This window comes from Xiphophorus couchianus, chromosome 2, assembly GCF_001444195.1.
Source record: "Xiphophorus couchianus chromosome 2, X_couchianus-1.0, whole genome shotgun sequence".
NCBI lineage: Eukaryota > Metazoa > Chordata > Actinopteri > Cyprinodontiformes > Poeciliidae > Xiphophorus > Xiphophorus couchianus.
Genome location: NC_040229.1, coordinates 10,044,696 through 10,059,045, shown reverse-complemented (window position 1 = coordinate 10,059,045; position 14,350 = coordinate 10,044,696). Strand labels below are relative to the sequence as shown.

Below are 14,350 nucleotides of genomic sequence, written 5' to 3'. Positions count from 1 at the left end.
GGTATAGATTAATCTCTTAAGTGACTTCGGGCTGGATTATGATGTAATATGTTAATTTTATTATTAGTGCTTTCATTAAGAGAAGATAAACGTATCAAAATGTGTTACAGTAATAAATAATTTTAAGAGCAGCTGGGAATAATGTAATACCGGGCAGTTAAATCAGCATTTAGTAGATTAATAACATAATAAACGAAAGCTTAAATATGCTGTTCACACTTAAAATCTACGTAAAATGCAAGAAAACTGAAAATACTTTAATAAATAAAATCAAAAACCTTTGTACTCAGCCCATTTCTGCCAAAAATATTTCACACCAATTTACTTCTGCCAGTGCATCATAGTTTATTGTTCTCAAAGTTAAATACTTCTATATAAAATGCTAATACAAATGGTCAAATCTCACTTATAATTCAATTGAAAACTTTGCCTTACACCATATTTTCCATTTATTTGGGCACCTGTTCCCTGTATGAACATAGTAGGCGATCGTATTTCGTTCAACTGAGTAGAATCTGGAAACTTATTTAAATTAAATTAGCGGTTTTCAAAGCAGGTATGAAATGCCGCCCAGATAAGTGATGCACATTTTGTATGAAATCTCCGTGGCAGACGATTCAATTTACACCTTAAGTCACACGTGTCAAACTCGAGGCCCGGGGGCCAAATCTGGCCCGCCGTAGCTTTTTATGTGGCCCTCCAGACTCCAAATTACATCAATTAGTCCCTCCAGTTTTTTACAAATCCACAAAATTCATACAAAAATCAACAGATTCACACATTTTTTCTGATTTTACTGACATTTTTTCTCAAAATTAGCCAAAAAAACTGGGTTTAAGTGACTGCTGCCTCAGCCTTACTTCATGTCAAGATATGGCCTGTGATCGATACGGTGATGAATAAAAAGTCACACTTAAAAAAAGAACAATAAAGATTTTATCTATATATATATATATATATAATAATTTTTTTCCATATATTTTTTCAGGTTTCAGAATATTTCATTTGGGCCTCAGGCACCCTAAAATGGTCCTAGTGACACCACTGTGTCTTTCTATAAAACAGAGAGTTGTGTAATCAATGCAGTGGATTGTTTGTTTACATCCATTTGTTACATTTATAGATGTCCATTTTGACAGTAGGCAACAGAAAAACGCAGCAGAGGAAGAGCTGTACAGGACGTACTCTTCATAAGATAAAATTCAATGATGTGTTTAGAAACGTTCTGCTGGTACTGGGCAGTAATGTGGGTTCATATCCCACATTACTGCCCAGCTCTAACCAACATATGGATGCATGTACGCTGGAAATTAAAGTTATTCTGGGTTTCTGCTGTCAGATAGGAGTAAAGCAGTTCTGCAGAGCTTTAATTACTTCAGAACATATCGTGCCTGCTCTCTCTTAAACAAAAATGTCAGAGCTCTTCTCCTCCCCGATCACAAATGATTTAGTTACCGTATCTCCAGACATTCCAGAGGCACTTCTCGGCAAATGAGAGCCTGCTAATTGGGTTTTTACCATGCAGCTCAAATGCCATCCAGAGTTTACACGGAAACAAACGATGCAATCGACCTCAGCCTGGTGGCAAATCAGTGCCTGAACGGCTGGTGCTGAAGCCCCAAGAAGTAAACACCTAATCAGAAGAAAGGCTGCGTCCTCATCTGATCTCCTTTAACTCAGCCTGAATGCATTTTCATGTTCATCTAGTTCCTTTAGGGCCAGCGTGTCAAATTCATCTTCATTTTGGGTCATATCAAACTCTGAATGTTCTTAAAGGGCCGCTTGTGCCAGATTGTATCGATAAAACCCATTAAGCTGCTAAAATATCAATAAATACATGTTTGTTTCAGCATTCAACAAGCGTTTCCTAAAATTAAATAATATTGAACATCTTTTCATGCTGATCAGTCCAGCCAGGATTTTGCGATTTTTTTTGTAGCTTTTTTGTAATCAAAATCACAGATTTTGTGGTGCTAATTTAGAAATATTTGTAAGGAATTTTTTACAATATTTGCGCTAATGTGTGATGTTAATCAATAATCTGATGTGTAATGGTGGCAAAATGTAATGTTTCAGTTGCTGGCTTTGTGTTTTTATGATGCAAAGTACCTTGAAATGCCTTATTTCTGAAAAGTGCTATACAAATAAAATTTGATTGATTAAAATGTGACTTTATTTATCGCTATATCAATTACGGACTATAACTTGACATCAAATAGGGCTGAGGCAATAGTCACTCAAACTCTGTTTTTGGCCAATTTTGAGAAATAATTTCAGTAAAATCAGAAAAAATGTGGGAATCTGTTGCTTTTGTGTGAATTTTACAGATTTGTGCAAAACTGGAAGGACTTATTGATGTAATTTGGAAACTAGAGGGCCGCATAAAAAGCTACGGCAAGCCAGATTTGACCCTCGGGCCTCGAGTTTGACACATGTGCTTTAGGGGTTTCTGGCTCTTAAACAACATGGCGTCCTGTATTCTCCTTCACCATAAAAAAAAGAAAGAAAGGAAGAAACTGTCACGCGAAGGCACATAAAGCTTACTGTCTGATTATGTCTGGTGGAAAGAAAACCGCAGCATATTTACTGTGTGACTGACTCAGAGTAATTTTCTATCACTCTGAAAAACTGTATGCTAAAATAATAACAAAAAATTTCCACCTATTTATTTACAGTTTTGAGCAAAGATTCACATAAAAACCACAAACAGAAGTGATCTTCATCAACACCCTGAAGCATTAATAGACACAGACTGCCTCTAGGGTGGGAAGTTGATCATATGATTAACAGATTTACTATCTACAGTGGGAATCACATTGGTCCAAACAAACCCGTGACCGCAGGATTACTTCTGTATATGGATGCTTGGAGTCTTAATTAAAGCGCAGCATCACCAAGTGACACAAAAACATCAGCTTTCCTCGTTTTTATTAAACAGGAGACAATACAGAGCAATTTAGCAGCACTAATATTCATTTAAAACAAAAAAATACTGTATATTATTCAATCTGGTAGATACTTTTTCCTGCGTGAAATATAAAATGTTCATCTAAAGCACATGTGTGAAACTCGAGGCCCGGGGGCCAAATCTGGCCCGCCGTAGCTTTTTATGTGGCCCAAATTAGACTCCAAATTACATCAATAAGTTCCTCCAGTTTTTCACAAATTCGCAAAATCCACACAAAATCTACAGATTCTCACATTTTTTCTGATTTTACTCAAATTGTTTCTCAAAATTGGCCAAAAACTTTGGATTTAAGTGACTGCTGCCTCAGCTTTACTTATATCTGTGACCAATATGGCGATTAATAAAAAGCTGCATTTATCACACATTAGCACAAATATTGTAAAAATTCCTTACAAATATTTCTAAGTTAGCACCACAAAATCTGCAATTTTGATTGCAAAAAAAAACAAAAACACAAAAAATAATCAAAATCCTGGATGGAGTGATCAATGTGAAAAGATGTTCAATATTTAATTTTAAGAAACACTTAGAATGCTGAAACAAACAGCTATTTCTTGATCTAATGGGTTTTATCGATACATTCTGGCACAACCGGCCCTTTACAAACATTCAGATTTTTGATATGGCCCAAAATCAAACTGAGTTTGACATCATTGATCTAAAAAAAATGTTAATTTTGGGGAAAAGTGAATAGGCACATAAATAATTGCTGCTAAGAAGACCCTGAATCGTTTGTGAAGAGATGCAATTTCAGAGCAGCTTTCCATCAGAGAAATCAATACAACAAAAGCGGAGCAGCAGTTGTGTAACTTGATTAAAGCAGTGCAGCCAAACAGAAGTTCAAAAAGCAGATCGCTCTGCTTCTGTGCATGAGAAAATAATTTAAAGCACACCAATTATCAAACAGTCACAGCAGAATAAACTCAAATTGGTTCTTCACTGTTACACAAAATTACTTTAAAAATATGCTTTCTTTTATCTGAATATCAGGTTTGATTCATTCATCAAGGTTGAGAAACTGAATGAATATGTGATCAGTAAAAAAAAAAGTAGTAATTGATAAATTCGTTCTTTAATTCTGCTTCTTCTCCCACTGCAAAAACACACTAAATCTTATCAAGTATTTTTGGTGTAGTTTATAAGACAAATGTAACTTAAAGTAACTTTTCAGCAAGATATAGGAGCTTATTTTAAGAAAGGTATTTTTTTAAACTGATGCAAAGTACTTTTGCATATTATTTCACTTATAAATTGGGAAAAATGTCTTGATATATGTTAAATAATCTGCCAATGTAACTAGTACTGTATCAATATTCAAGAATTGTTCATTTAAAACAAGCTTCTATATATATATGTATATAACTTGAAAAGTTACTTGTACATTAGTTTTGTCTTATTTCAAGTGTACTAAGATATTTTCACTAAAACCCAGACCAAAAATACTTAATAATATTTTGTGTTTTTGCAATAATACACTTGCGGGGTTCATATCATGATAGTAGCTATAATCCAATAGGAATTTCAGGCTTATAGAAACAAACCCATTACACAAATACATGTGAAAATCTTAAAGGTAAAAATAACAACAAAAAAAACTAAAAGAAAATTCCAGTCATGGAAATGGTTTTAGACAGAACCTCAGCTTGAAAAAAATATTACTCAATGTCCAAAATAATTACACAATTATACACCAAGAGCATTTTCTGGTAGATTAGAAACTATGTGCCGCTTTTGAAATAACTATTTTCTCCTCAAACGTTTGACATTTTTAAATTTGATTTTTGGTAAAGTGTAGTTTACAGGCAGACAGAGCATTTTCCAATAAAATGCACCACACAGAAAAAAGAAGATCCTGCAGGCCTGTCTTTTATCTATAAGCAGTTACAAGGAACGATAGATGAACCATAAACTGCTGCTGCGCCAGTTACTCAACAGGCTGTTGCTAGGTAGCCAAAGAGTGAGTGAGTTGTTAGGTAGCCAAAGAGTGAGTGAGTTGCTAGGTAACCAAAGAATGAGTGAGTTGCTAGGTAACCAAAGAATGAGTGAGTTGCTAGGTAACCATAGAGTGAGTGAGTTGCTAGGTAACCAAAGAATGAGTGAGTTGCTAGGTAGCCAAAGAGTGAGTGAGTTGCTAGGTAGCCAAAGAGTGAGTGAGTTGCTAGGTAGCCAAAGAGTGAGTGAGTTGTTAGGTAGCCAAAGAGTGAGTGAGTTGCTAGGTAACCAAAGAATGAGTGAGTTGCTAGGTAACCAAAGAATGAGTGAGTTGCTAGGTAACCATAGAGTGAGCGAGTGAGTTGATCCTAGCTAGCCAGGAGAGGTTCAGCTAGTGTTTCCTCTGCCAACATTTCCCAGAATGCTGTGCGGTTCTGGATTGGAGTTCAGTGAAATTGTTGAATGTGTTATTGGACATATTATCGATTTCAGGGGTGAGAAACTCATTTTCATTTTGGGCCACATCAAAAATCTGAATGCTCTTAAAAGGGCCAGAATGTATTGATGTAACTTATTCATTTGCCAAAATACCAATAAAGAGCTGTTTCAGCAAACAATAAATGTACTATTGAACATCTATTCACACTGAAAGGATGTCCAGTGTGAAAAGTCCATATAGGATTTTTTTCTGTCAATAATAGTCTTAATTCTTTGTCATTTCAAACCAATTAAAGCATGATTGTGTGCTTGTAGTTAATTAATAACCAACTGAGTCATAATCCACAGTAGTCTAATGATTTTTGTCATAATTTGGGCCTTGTTTGTAACACTTTAATCTCTTACTCGTCTGCAGCAGCAAGCCCTTAATTCTCAAAGTTAATCCACTACATACAGACTCATTTCCAGCTGGTTCAATGTTGGATTAAAAAGCAATGACCTCCATGACCTCAACAAGCTCACCTAAAAAATGCCTGCTAAAAATAGCAATCTAGTGTAGAACAAAGGCAGATTAGTTCATGGTCATACATCACACAAACAAGAGTGTGATGCATTTTTCGGCTTTTCAAATTAAATCTGTAGTTTTCCAGGTCAATTAGTAGGAAACTACTTAATAGAAACCTTTAATTAAATACAGATTTTAGGCGATCGATCACAAAGAAAACGAGTTAAAGTTGTGGGTTCAGTGGGAACTAAATGTTCTCAAAACAACAAACCAAAGCGAGTTCTTTATTTTAAAAATTAAGTCAGAGAAGGAGAAGGATTTCAGCCAGTGAGTGGCTCCCTGGGAAACATTTCAACAATTAACAAGAGATGTTTTCTTTCTTTGTTGTGTCCGTCTTAAACCTTCCAGTAAAAGTTTTCCCTGAAATAAACAAACCAAGTAAACCAGGTACATGTTTAGAATGGTATGAACCCCTTGCAGCGTGACGTCAAGCCTGCAAGATCCCGCCCCCATCTCGCTATTGGAGGGCAAATATCTGCTTGTTAATAGTGACTAGCATTGATTTTAGCTTTTAAGTTATCAAAATAACGTGCTAAATCTTAAATACACGCCTGATATATAAAAGAAATGGGGACTCCGTGGTTTGCTACTAATTATCAATACTATGACAACTAGATAACAAGGTCAGGAAAAGTTTTAATTACGAAAACAAATAACGAGGAAGAGGGAAGTAGTTCAGTTAATGTAGCTTGACTTTGACAACCGTAACATGTAGATGTGATGTGGAATTCAGTGCGTTTCAGTTCGGCTACAAAATAAATAAAAAAATTGGCGACCTAATCAACTCTGACAGATTATCAGTAGTGCAGGTGTTTAAATTAGCTAACCAACCACCGCGGCGTTGGCTCAGCTAATAGCAGCGGCAGCTAATATAGCACACTGATCACTTAATCGCAAAGTAATGAAGCCTAAAAACATAAAACTGTAACGGACTGAATGTTCTGTTCTTTTGTTCTGTTGAATCCTGAAACATGTAGTGGCGGCGTTGTCAGTTTCTATGGCAAAGAGTCTGTACGTTGCATAGACGACACAGAGAGTGAGAAAAAAGTGGTTCTGAGTTGTTTTTTACGTTATTTTTTCCCTTTGCTGTGTCTCAATGCGATAAATTAATAATACCAACATCTCCAGGTTTCATTTAGTTAACGGAGTTTTTCTACCGTGGCAGCGCGGCTATGGACGGCAGTGAATCGTCTTTTTGCCCTCCAGCATTGTGCACATGCGCAAAATTTCCAGATATAGAACAACAACATGCAAGGAGTCCATACCTTATGCAAGATGAGTGTAGAGGAAAAAGATTTCATCTAAATGAAAGAAAAAAGGTAAAATGATTTAAAGAAAATATAAAATCACTGTTGAGGTCAGATGTCACATTATTACCGGGACTCTGTTTGGTAACATGCTCATTTAACTATTGACTGTTTCACAAAAGTAAAATCTTTAAAATCAAAATACACTAGTAATCTCTGGAGAATAAAGCATTTAAAAGACAAGTAATAACACATTGGCAGAGCTTTTGCAGGGCCAAACACAAGCCAGCAGCCAAAACAATGACAATATTCCAGTGAAAGTATGAAAACAAACCCCAGAAGACTCTAAAACACAGTTCTCCCTGAGCTCAACACAGAGACAGACAGGACAAACAACCGTATGCACACACACTCACACCTAGGGAGAATTTAGAGAGACCAACTAACCAAACAGTCATCGTTTTTGGGCTGTGGGAGGAAGCTGGAGAACCCGGAGAGAACCCACCATGCACAGGGAGAACATGCAAACTCCATACAGAAAGACCCCGGGCCGGGAATCGAACCCAGGACCTTCTTGCTGCAAGGCAACAGTGCTACCAACTGCACCACTGTGCAGCCCTTATCATAAACATATGAGCATCAATTAATTATGAGTAATATTGAAACTCTGGAGCAAACGAATCTGTTTTGAGCACATAACCACAAACACTGAACATGTCAGACACTATCAAAGCTTTTTATCTCTCATTAAAATGACTTTTTTTTTTTTTATCATAATCTTAAAACGATCTTCTGGTAAAATTGAGTGTTTATTCTCAAGTCAAATCAAAGTTTATTTATTTACGAGCAAAGTGCTTCACGACACAGGTAGATAAATCATTAAACAAAAATTATGCTTGATGCAAAGAAGAAATTATAAAAAATTCAGAAAATAACAAAACATAACCAAGACGTACTTAATTTCAGCTCCAGTGATTTACCAAAATAAAAAAGTCAAATCATTAAGATACTAATAACCCATTTTTCTCTGCTAATATGTTCCTGTATTTAAATTAAAATTTTGTAGCCTGACCAGAAGACACCATCATACAACTTAGAGAAATAATGATTGAAATAAAAACCACTTTGTGAAAATATTTTCTGTAATTTGTCATTTTTTAGTAAAGAAAAAACCTTAAAAAGTATGTTTTTAAATGAAAAACTTATACAAAACACTATTTTTAGTAAAATAAACTTTTTGTAAATTTTTTTTATGAAAAATGTTTACCAAAAAATTTATTAAAATCTGACTTGGTATGAAAAAATGGAGATTATATTTCTAAGCCATAGCATGTACTTCGGTGAGCATCTGTCCGCTGTGTTGCCCCTGCACTGTGTTATTTCAAAAGGATCTACAGCTGAAAGGGGTTTACCATCTGCTTTTGTCATCCAGCTCAACAAAAAGTGTGAAGGACCCCTGAGACCCGCTGAGGCTGAATTCAGTCCTGCATCAAAACCAAACAGCATCTCCATTTATACGGCTTACTGTAACTCTCAGAGGGGTCCTTCTGCCTCACTGCCCGGCTCAAGAGGCCCAACCCTCAATCCAGTGTGCTGCAATGCCCACATGCAATACTTTGTGCAGCAAATGTGAGGTCATAATACATTTCCATTTGTCTGGCACTCCTAAGCTTGTTCCACATTAGCGCCATCAGAGGGAAACTTGGGATAAAAGCAGGGAGGTCCTTTACAGGGTTTCTGAAGGTGACAAAATGTGAATTTAATAAGCCGAACCAGGAGAGAAAACAAGCCGAAAAATGTCACCACCGAGTCCAGCCTGATACACTGCAAAACCACAAAATCTTACCAAGTACTTTTGATCAAAATTCTAGTGCAAATATACAAGTAAACTTGAAATTAAACAAAATAACAAGAAATAGGGCACATGTCAAACTCGAGGCCCAGGGGCCAAATCTGGCCCGCCGTAGCTTTTTATGTGGCCCTTTAGACTCCAAATTACATCAGTTAAGGCCCTCCAGTTTTTCATAAATCTGTAAAATACACACAAAATTCAACAGATACCCACATTTTCTTTTCCTGACATTTTTCTCAAAATTGGCCAAAACCTTGGGTTGAAGTGACTGCTTGATGTCAAGTTATATCTGTGACCGATACAGCGATTGATAAAAAGTCACATTTAACATCATACATTAGCACAAATATTGTAAAAATTCCTTACTACTGTTTCTAAATTAGCACCACAAAATCTGATTTTGATTTGGAAAAAAACATCAAAATCCTGGATGGACTGATCAGTGTGAAAAGATTTAAGAAACACGTATTGAATGCTGAAACAAGCTGCTATTTATTTATATACTAACAATTTAATGGGTTTTTTCTATACATTTTGGCACCACCAGCCCTTTAAGAACATCCAGATTTTTGATATGACCCAAAGTTAAAATGAGTTTGACATCCCTGAAATAAAGATTTGTATTAAGCAAGTAATTCGTTAATATTTATGAAAAAGTTCTTGCTCCATTGGCAGATAAATTAACTTATAACATGGGAGAAATGTTTTGTTACAAGTGAAATTATCTGCCAGTGGAACTAGAACTGGGTTGCTAGGTGACGTCCTGGGCAGGGCTGGGGTTGCTAGGTAACGGCAAAGTGTCCGTTGACAGTGACATAAGTTTCTGCCAAAGAAGCTAGTGCTTTTTCATCAATATTAAGGAATTAGTTGCTTAAAACCAGCCTTTATATCTTGCTAAAAAGTTACTTGCAAGTTGGTTTGTCTTATTTCAGGTTTACTAAGATATTTGCACTAGAAACTTGACCAAAAGTACTTGGTGAGATTTTGTGTTTAATACGACCTCTTATTGTTCCCATTCATCACTATGTGAGCAGTGTAAACATAAAACAGTGTGGTGGTTAAAATGGTTGAAAGGACAGAGCAGCCTTTGAAATACCCAAGCCAGAGAAAAGGCTGAAAGCTACATCAACACGACCACAGTAACACGAACAGACAGCAATATTCAGCTCACTCTATGACGACTATCTGCAGTTTCAACAAACATCAGAACTTTGTTGCTATTAGCAGGGAGAACGGACATGGGAGCTCAGCTTCATTCCTGCCGTTTCTTCATCCAATTAGAAACCTCTGCCCACCCACGCAACCTGGATCTTATTCTACTTCTTCACTGGAGGAACAAAGTGTTACTGCCGCCTTGAGAATAACGCACGAGTTATGAAATGAAGAACAAGAAAAGTATGCAAAAATGTGAACTGGTTGACAGAACTGCATCATTCTTCTTATTTAAAACAGACTTTGCTTCAATATTGATCTCACATAGCTCATTTTCTATGAAACAGACTTAATTTTTTTTTTTTGGTTTTTAAGGGATGAACCAATCCACTTTTTTCACTTCTGATACCAATACCGATATCAGAGGTTTATTATTGGTCAATACCGATCCGATACAGAAAAACAGCCCTGAATGGACTTAAAACATTTCCCTTTAAAAAAAAAACAGACATAAATGAACTGAATTACACATTTATTTGATAACTCTGCACCAGTAAAGTACACTTACATAAACCAATAGTTTCACAAGTTTGGTCAAATATGTAAAAACAAAACAAATTCAATTTGATCAGTCAGTGAATTTAGGAGTATAAAAGCCAATGTAAAATAGATAAACTGACAAAATAATAGGTTGACATACTGTTACAGTTTACAAATATGTAAAGTAAACTGCTTTATATCTTCTTCCAAATGGCAAAAAATATGCAATCAGGAATTCTAATGCAAAATAAATGACATTGCTCAGAGCTTAAAGTATAGAATTAGACTGAATAAATGAGGTATTGTCACAAAACCTCATCTAGAATTTTTTTCAATATTGGAACAAATACAGATCTTAATATGTCTACTTTTTATTATTATTATTTTAATATTTTTTTAATTCAAAAGTGTTCGTCAATGGTGCGTATTTGTATGCTGTAGTGACAATGCAACGTAGGTTTCCGGGTATTTTGGGTGCAATTCATGAAGCAGAGTTTTGTTTTTTTTGTGAGATTTTATTTTATTTTAAACTCCATATCCTGTTGGGAGCTGCGAAGCAATCGCACCATCCGCCACAGCTATCAAGAGCGATCTCCAGACGGACTGAGTCGAACCAGGGAGTCCCATCCATCTGCAGAACAATCTACACCACCAAGACCGGGGTGAAGAAATTAATCATATTTCTCCCATGGCTACAATACTTTAACAGCTTATTAATAGTAGCTTTATCAATACATTTAGCTACAACCGGCCCTTTGAGGATGTCCAAGATCTTGGTGAAATTAAAAAGAGCTTGTTTAGAAATCTCTTCAGCGTCGGGTTTACAAAAACTAACAAAATTCACTTGAAACTTTGTGTTAATTCTAGTTGTCAGCCATTATTGTTTTTGTTTATTAGTCCTCATAAATAACCTCTAACACTAGTGAAATTAACATTCAGTGCACTGAAGTATAGCTTAAAAAACTAATTAAGAGTTGATGTGAAATCTGTCATTGAAAATGTATATTTATTATTACTGTAGAGTTGTTGAAGGAAATTCACATCCTTTTTTCAGCTAAGGTTTTGTAATGTGATTAGATTTATACTTTCAATATCAGAGCAAGACCTGGAGAAACTTCTGTTAGTTTGTTACTTAGCAACCCAGAACAAGAATCAAACATGGAGAATCAACATTTAGCTTTATACAAATCTAGAACTCAGCCCAGAACAACTGGAACCAACATGTAGTTTTATACTTCACCAATATTTTGTTTTTTTACCTCACTAATCCAGAACAAGCTTAAGAAACCCCCTGTTTCTCCCAGTGTAATATAAGCCTGGCGGGCCACCAGGCTTTACTTGTGCCCCCACCAGGCTAAGCTTTACTTTTACTATTCAAGTATTTTTAAAATGTCTGCATTTTTTAAGACTTTATAGTTGGTGTTCAGGGATTAATCTTCCAATTACACGTAATTATCAAGTGATATTTCCAAATTTCCTGCCAACTTTAAACATTTTTTACTCAAAAACACGACGGGCTGCTGGATGAATGACTGCCCTGCCACCCAACCAACGGGCTTAACAGGTTTTCTGGGGAAACTGGTTAAGCCAGAAAACTTAATAAGTAGTCCATAACTTATGGACTTATAACTTATAAGCTATAAGTCCATAAGTTATAGCTTATAAGTTATGGACTACTTATTCTTATTAAACATGGGGAACCAATATGTAGTTTGGTACTTTACTGGGTTTTTTTGGTTTTGTTTGTATTTCCTCCTAATTCATGTAAAGCTCTTTGAATTACTTTGTTATTGAAAATGTGCTATGTAAATAAAATTACCTTAGCAACAAAAAACTCAGGAAGAAAACGCCTAAACAGATTGGCCCACAAGAAACAAATCTGAAATCTTCCCTGACAACATGAACGAACAAGCCTCGACACAGCAAAGGTTGGGGAGGAAAAGTGTTGCACACTGACAACAACAGCCTGAATTACCACTCCTAAACCTGGACTCAATGTATAGTCCTGTGTGTTTTATTTAAAAGTCATTTTAAGCCAAGTTTAGGAGGGGAAGTGGCAGAAACATACACAGATCATGTCATTTTAACATAAACACCGCAGCAGCAAAGATAAGCAGAGCTCCCCTCTTCCTGCAGGTGGTGTGGTCACAATTTATTTTAAAATGCAGCTAATTGGCTACCATGAATCAGATAAAAAGTAGTTAGTATTCGAATTTATTTTTAGTTTTTACTGCACTAGCAAACTCAGTTATTTTCATCTTTTAAGCCACACATTTAAAAAATGAAGCAGAAGAGATGAAATTAGGGAGAGGAAAGACTTTAATTGGGCATGAAAATGATGAGTATCCCGGGTAACATTTTTATCTTGGCTCCATTATAACTTCACACTTGTTGGGTGGAGTGGGGGGTTGAGGCGGCACAGGCGTTTACTCAAAGCAAAGCTATAAAAATAGCACCGTGGAGAACATGGTCCGTGTTGTGTGTGTTGGTAATTATCGATAATCTGCTGCTGATATTCAGAAAAATCAAACGGAGCCTCACTGCTCTCGGTTAAGTTCCATCACTAAGCTGTGTTACTCTGATACTTTCCATTTTATTAAAAATCATATGAGCACAAATAAACAACTCCGAGCACCTGATGCAAATAAAACCACCTTTAAACGACTTTCCAGCCACAAACATCCCGCATTAGTTACATTTTAAATGGAGCAGTTTAATATTTAACCACAAAGATATGGACGGACAATAAACAAAAGCGCGAAGCATCACAAATTAAAAGTGTAGTTTGACGCAAATAGAGCGATAAAGACGGCGAAAACAAACGGAATGGGAAAAAGAGTAACTTACGGCGGGGAGCGAGGCGGGATCCGGAGTTTGACCGACGGGAACGTTATCCGTGTTCACCGGGAGCGCGAGCGAGCAGTTTGTGGGGAAGCTCGTGGAGGCAGCAAACAATACACCGCCGTAATACAACACAGCAGTGCGCGGGAACAAACCTGCCTGCTGTTACCGTAAAACAAAAACAAGTGCGCACAGGAAAAAGTGTAAGCACAAATCACACTGCAAAAACCGAAATATTAGTAAGATTAAATATCTTAAATTAAGGAGATTTATGCTTGTTTTCTTTCTGACAAGATATTTTTTCTCACCAAGATGTTTTTGTGTTAGAATATTTTTCTTACTTAACTATCTCAGTAAGATATAAAAGCTTGATGCTAAGAAAATATTACTTATTATGAGTAAATATATACTAGAAACTAGAATATCAATATTTAAAGCAAACTTCAAGTCTAGAACTTATTTTATCCAAGTAAAATTTTCATATGTTAAGCACAAAAAACGAAATCACTTACTTAACAAAATCTCTTCAGATAATTAAAACAGGGCTTCCAAATGGTAGCCCTTGTGTTACTGTCAATAAAAAAATTAAAAAACATGAACTTATATGCTTGTACAGGTGACAGAGTGTTCTGGAAATTATAATTTAATATTTAAACAGTTGACATGTAGAACTTGTAACAACGGCGGAGACAATACTAGTTTGTGTATCCAGATAATTCCTGACATGTTTTCATCTGCTATGGACTTTCCTTATTTTGATCTTCCATGGTCCGATGGCTAAATCAAAAGATGCAAGATGTGGGACCTGATACTGA

At 35.9% G+C, this 14,350-nt stretch overlaps 1 protein-coding gene across 1 annotated transcript in view; it reads right to left on the bottom strand.

Moving 5' to 3' along the window:
* Positions 1 to 13,652, bottom strand: part of tp53i11b (tumor protein p53 inducible protein 11b) — a 56,789-nt gene extending 43,137 nt beyond the window's left edge. The window contains exon 1 of the mRNA XM_028042262.1: positions 13,542 to 13,652. The gene's annotated coding sequence lies outside the window, so the exon portion shown is untranslated. The remainder of the gene's footprint in view (positions 1 to 13,541) is intronic.
* Positions 13,653 to 14,350: the final 698 nt, after the last annotated feature.